The following is a 6,000-nucleotide window of genomic DNA, read 5'->3' as shown; positions in this document are numbered from 1 at the left end:
ATCGCCATTGTTCATTATTTACAGCCACTAGAGGGCAGCGGAGGACAGTCTAAAACGTTAATTTCGGGTCGTAGTTTGCTGCCTGACCTATGGAACATGTTATGACTGTGGTCATTTTTATAGTTATTGTTTAGCAAACTGCATTTGTATGTGTGCCCTGTGTTTTTGTTTTCCTATTTTTATATGCAGATTGGAGTGTGCCATAGCTGCGGTGTTATTCATGGAGAGGTTCCACGCCTCAATATTATGCAGATTGGGGTGTGCCATAGCCACGGTGTGATTGGTGGAGAGGTTCCACGCCTGGGCTGGGATTGGCTGCAGCCGGAACCACCTGGTTTAAAGGGAGCCAAGATGGCAGCCCTCGTTGGCAGCAGACCTTTCCTCATCCTCCTCTTCTCCCAACCAGTTCACACTTTTGTTTGAGTTAACTTGTGGTTTTGGACTTAATTCCCTTGTTTGAGCAGTAAGGGTGGGTTGCCAGGTTTTGTTTCTCATTTTCTCCTGTTTAAGTAAGTAGGGAGGTAAGATTTTGTAACTTTTGGTTTCTCAGGTAAACTTCTTATTTTTAAGACAGGATTGTTTTGTTTGTTATTTTGGCTTTAGTCCACCCCTAAGTTGAAGGATATATTTGTATTATATATATATATATTTGTATTTACTTAAGTTATTGTTGTAAATAAATATTACCTACTCCTCAAACTAATCTTTGTTTGTGGCTACTTGGGAGATGGGGAAGATGGGGCCTTTTCGTGTTGTGCTCTAGGCCCCCTAGACTGGGGCATTATAAACACAAGTCTGGAACACAGCATGATGAAAGAAAAGAGAAAATACATGCAGAGGACAGGGTCTGTGCAGATACAAGCCACCATTACATTTGAGATGGATATCCATGATTGCCAGTGGACAAATCTCCGATCCCCTAACTTGTCTTACTGGTTGACATTCGTGAAATTTCTCGACTGTTTTTGGATGAATTGCCATTCAATTTTCTTACACACAGTTATTTCCTCCCCAGGATGAATTGTAATAACTTTAATGATGCTCTTAGTCTGAGAAAAGCAGGAGTAGCTAATGTCTTCAGCTGGTAATGAAACTGTTTAACTATTTAATCATGACAAATTTACAAAAAACGTTGTGTTTTCCAGCAGAAGAAGACCTCCAATTACTTGCCAATTACCTTCCAATGCGGGAGGTAATCAACTGGGAAATTTACCAGCACACAGACGAAATATTAATTGTGTTTTTTCTGCTAGTTCCTAGTCTATTATTCCCACCCTGAGAGTAGTGATGATTTGGTTAACTGGAAAGGTGTTCAGTTATTTAGCGGGGGTTGTTGTGTGTGGTCAGTTGGCAGGCAGCCCAGCTGTAGTAGGAGTTATAGGTGGTTTCAGTGAAGAAAATTTTAAACATGAAATACCAAAACGTCATATAACAATGTGAGAATATTAAGCAGAATTTGTATTCACAATAGCTTACCCCTGACAGTGTGTTAAATTGACGGATGAACATTTTTCATCACCAGAATGATTAATCATGCAGAAAAAAATAATGGATGGATTGCAATTAGATGTTTCTCATTAAAGTAGGGAACATAACCTCCTCACAGTGATATTAAAGAGACATTGACCTTTTGATTTAGTTCCATCAGCTGAGGAAGTGGTAAAAAATGTTGTTAGCCATTCATTTTGTGCTGATTAACTCGTGTAATAATCAGTAATTAGTTTTGCAGTCCTGGCTGGATATCTCAAAGTGACGTGCATAGATTATTAAATATTAAAGGAGGCATTGTGTTGTTTTTTTTGTTAGAGCTTACTGCAAAATATACAATAGTATATATAAGAGTATTGCTTTAGCACAAAATAAAGAATGCATATTTAAAAGTGTATATCCCAAAAATAGTGTGATGTCAATGCACTGTACAAGTAATTTGAGTACAGTACTGAGGTACAATACTTAAACTTTACTTGAGTACTTTCTGTAACTTTTTTTCTCTTACTCTGAGCCAGACGAGGGCAGAGCAAGATGTTGTAAAAATTCAGGGATCCCCCAGAACCCATAGAAAAATTGTTAAAAGTTAAGTTTTTAAAGTTACATAACAGTAACAAGTTATGTAAACAGAATTACCAGTATTTAAACATTTTGTTTAACATTGTCTCCTAAAAATAATGCTTCCATACAACTAGACTTCATTCTGCACATGGAAACATATTTTGTCCAGGATTACAGTTGCAGTTTCAAACAGGTGGTTAACATTGTGATTTAAAAAAACAAACAGACAAAAAAACTACAGCGTAAACATTTGATTGTTGTGTGAAAAGGTTGCAGTATGGTTAGCTTTAGGCAACAAAATGACTTGGTTAGGTTTCGTAAAAGATTGTAGTTTGGGTTAAAATGTAATGTAAATAACTTAATTGTCACATGCACATGAATGGGATGCAAACAGCAGTCTGGGTGAAAGTCTTGTGTTTGTTTGAGCCATCCATCCCTGACCATGTCCATGCACAGACATCTGCAGACTTTTAATAGAAAAGTTTTTGTGATACTCCCAAAACAAACATAATCCAGAAGACAATAGCAGTGCATCCTAAATCGAACAGTGAAATTTTGAAATGATACATTAAAGAAAATGCAAATTAGGGACATTCCCTTCAATTAGCTCAGAGCGAATAAAGAAAGCTGCATCAATGTACTTTCGTCTAAAGATGAAAACAACAAAAAGAGGTTGCTATTTGGACAACTTTGACCACCCACGAGAGGAAATGGAGAGAAGACAGTGGAAACACCTTCTTCTTCTTCTTTTGGGTTTTCTGGCAGAGCAGAAACAGCTCAGATTGGTCATGTGAGTTATGTTCGGTGTGTCACAACATTTTTGGAAAAATCATTTCCAAAGACAAAAAGAACCCACAAGCGAGTGTAAAACTTTTATGCACACTTTTGAATTTTCTATCCAATTTGGTGTTTCCATCGAGCTTTTCTATGCGCATAGAAATCCGTTGATGGAAACACAACTAATTTTCTTCTCAATTAAGTTATTTACAATGCAGTTTAGTTGCATGGTAACGTCATTTTTAGGAGACCAGGCTGTTTTTTGTTATACTATGCTGAAGTAGAGAATGTTAAACTGACACATCTTCATTTGAATCATTATATTACCATTATATCTAGACTTCTGTTGGGAAGCATTTCCAACAATGCCAAGTCAATGTGTTCTTTAGTACTCTGAATTAAATATTAAACATTTAGTCAATAATATTAGATTTCTTTAGAGAATAGCATTGTAGTAGTTGTAGGCTAGAACAACCCCTTAAACATCCTTAAACCCCAAACCAGCTAAAATACTTCTTGCATGTTAAAATGCCAATAATAAAAACCCTGTAATGTTATATAAGCTTTTTCTTTTGAACACTTGATAGGTACACGTTTCCCTCCAAGCATAAAACAAGTCTGAATGTTCCTCTCTCTCGTTAAACATGCAGTTCGTGTTCCGCTTAAATTTACACCAGATGTCTGAGTTACAGCAGGACAATATGACAGGCATTTACTGTAGGATGTAAAGCCATCATCACCACCATATGGCCACACTGCGGCAGAGACACAACTACATTTTTTCCACAGACATTACCGCTCTGTGTGCAACCCGACCAGAGAGTCAACATGGAGCGAATCCACGTTTCTTGACAGATATACCTGCATCACCTGCAGAGTGATGTGTGAGGACACATGTACAACCTTCGCAAATGACTCTCAAGGAGTCCCAACACAAAGATTAACATACTTCATGTGTGGCAGTAGGTGATCCATCCAGGGGGAACGCGGCCTTTCTTTAAAAAGTTTTATGGAGGAAGATATGGATTTATTTTTCACTTTAATAGCCACAGAGATGATAGACCAACCCCAACTCTAAGTTGTTTTGTGACTGAATTCTAATATGTTGTGTCATGAAAGCATCATTGGAAACACTGGCACGTAGCGAACATATTGTACTTTCTGAAAAACAATTGATCTCAGAAAGGAAAAATGTGTATAATAAGTTTAATGAAAATGCCGAATATAAAGAAAGCTATTATTCTGTCCCTTTATGTGCGTGTTTATGTCTTATGTGTGAGGATACTGAGAAATATGATGCTTCTCTTCACATTTTTGATGTTTGTTTATCATCTGATATCCAGTGTATCTTTGCTGACAGCTATTTCCTCCCTCTGTGACTGGTGATATATTTTATAACTTCAGATTGAGTTAGAATCATTTTTCAGGCAGCCGAGGGAATTTTTCTAGGTTTTGATGTGGAGATGATTTGACAAACACATTTTAAAGGTATATATTTTTTTGGTGATGAATAAGGCATCCATCCAAGAGGCGGCGTAGTATTCTAAATTTGTGTTTATGTGTCTGTGAGTTTCCTGCAGGGGTTCGAGCTTCCAGGGCAGAAACCCTGAACCATCTCAATCTGGCTCGTGACAACCTCAAAGGAAAATAAATGACCTTCCCCATCACTAAAACGCAGCATTATGTTAATGAATCTTGAGGCAAATGACTACAATGAGGCTGAATTGCTATTTAAATCCATCCCAGCATAGGACACTATCTATTATTAGATTAAAAGCTTGCTCACCATCCTCAAGTGGCAGACTTTTACCTTTCTATCTTGTGATCATCCTTTTTTTTTGTTTGTATTGCTGCTGCTGGTCAATGAAAGCTACTGAACTAATTTCCATTGTAGACAATGAAAAAAAAAGTGTAATATGTCGTACTAATATAATCCTGGTTATCATCTGTTCTGGTCGTGACGTCAGAGTTTGATGGTCTTCCGTAGTAACCGTCTCCTTTGTTTTTTCATTAGACTAGATTTAATTGGTGACACATTATCTAATTATTTCACACAGTTATACAGTACCAGACAAACGTTTGGACACACCTTCTCATTCAATGTTTTTTCTTTATCTTTTATTATATTTTCTACATGGTAGATTAATATCAAAGACATCAAAACTATGATGGAACATTATGTAACTATGTATTAAACAAGAAAAATGTAGATTCTTTGAATTTTAAATTAGCCACCTTTTGCTTTGATGGTCTCAAACACATTAAGAAGGCAAGAAATTACACAAACTAAGGCCCCGTTCACACGAGGACGGTCTGAACAGAAGACGCAAAAGTGGCGTCGCGTCTTCACTTTTTATTCCTCGTTTAGACGAGCATTTTCGGGAGGAAATCTGCGTGCATACGGTGACGCAAAAGTGTGTGAAATTCGATTGTATGCAGCCAGGCGGCATCACTTAAAGCGATAAGAGCATCTTTGGGCATGCAGAAGTTTTCACGCCACACATTTTCATCAGCTACTCCTTCCACAAAGTTCTCCACCATCCACCTGGTCACCCAGGTCTCGTTCACAGCCGTCTGGCTCGCCTCCGACGAATTGCTGCATCCAAAATGTGATAGAGGTAATTACAGATCCTTCTCTGTTCACTAATACTATCTCTACATATCCTGTAAATTTGGTGGAAAGACTCCTGTAAGTTTATTAGAGCTGCCAGTTTAAACGAAAGGCACTTCCGATAAAATATTTTGTCGTTTTCACCCGCGAGCGTCCTCGTGTGACCTCGTGTGTGTATTAAGAAGGCACACCTGTTAATTAAAAAAAACTTTCCAGGTGAGCAGCTCATGAAGCGAAAGGTGGCTACTTCGAAGAATTTAAAATATAAAACATATTCTGGTTTGTTTAACGCTTAACCACATAATTCCACCATAGTTTTGATGTATTCAGTAACAATCTACAATATTGAAAATAATAAAAAATAAAGAAAAACCATTGAATGAGAAGTTGTGTCCAAACCTTTGACTGGTACTGTAATTCACTCTAATAGGTTAGTTACACAGTTACACAAATAAAACAGAACAGAAATAAATGTATTCATGCAGAAGACAATGTGGAAATAGTAAATATTAGAATCAGTGATGCAGGTGTGTGCTGCAATGCTATTAAAGGTTGAGTTGGTA

This window comes from Centropristis striata, chromosome 3 (assembly GCF_030273125.1).
Source record: "Centropristis striata isolate RG_2023a ecotype Rhode Island chromosome 3, C.striata_1.0, whole genome shotgun sequence".
Lineage (NCBI taxonomy): Eukaryota > Metazoa > Chordata > Actinopteri > Perciformes > Serranidae > Centropristis > Centropristis striata.
The sequence above is the reverse complement of the archived record's forward strand: the minus strand, read 5'-3'. Positions refer to the sequence as shown.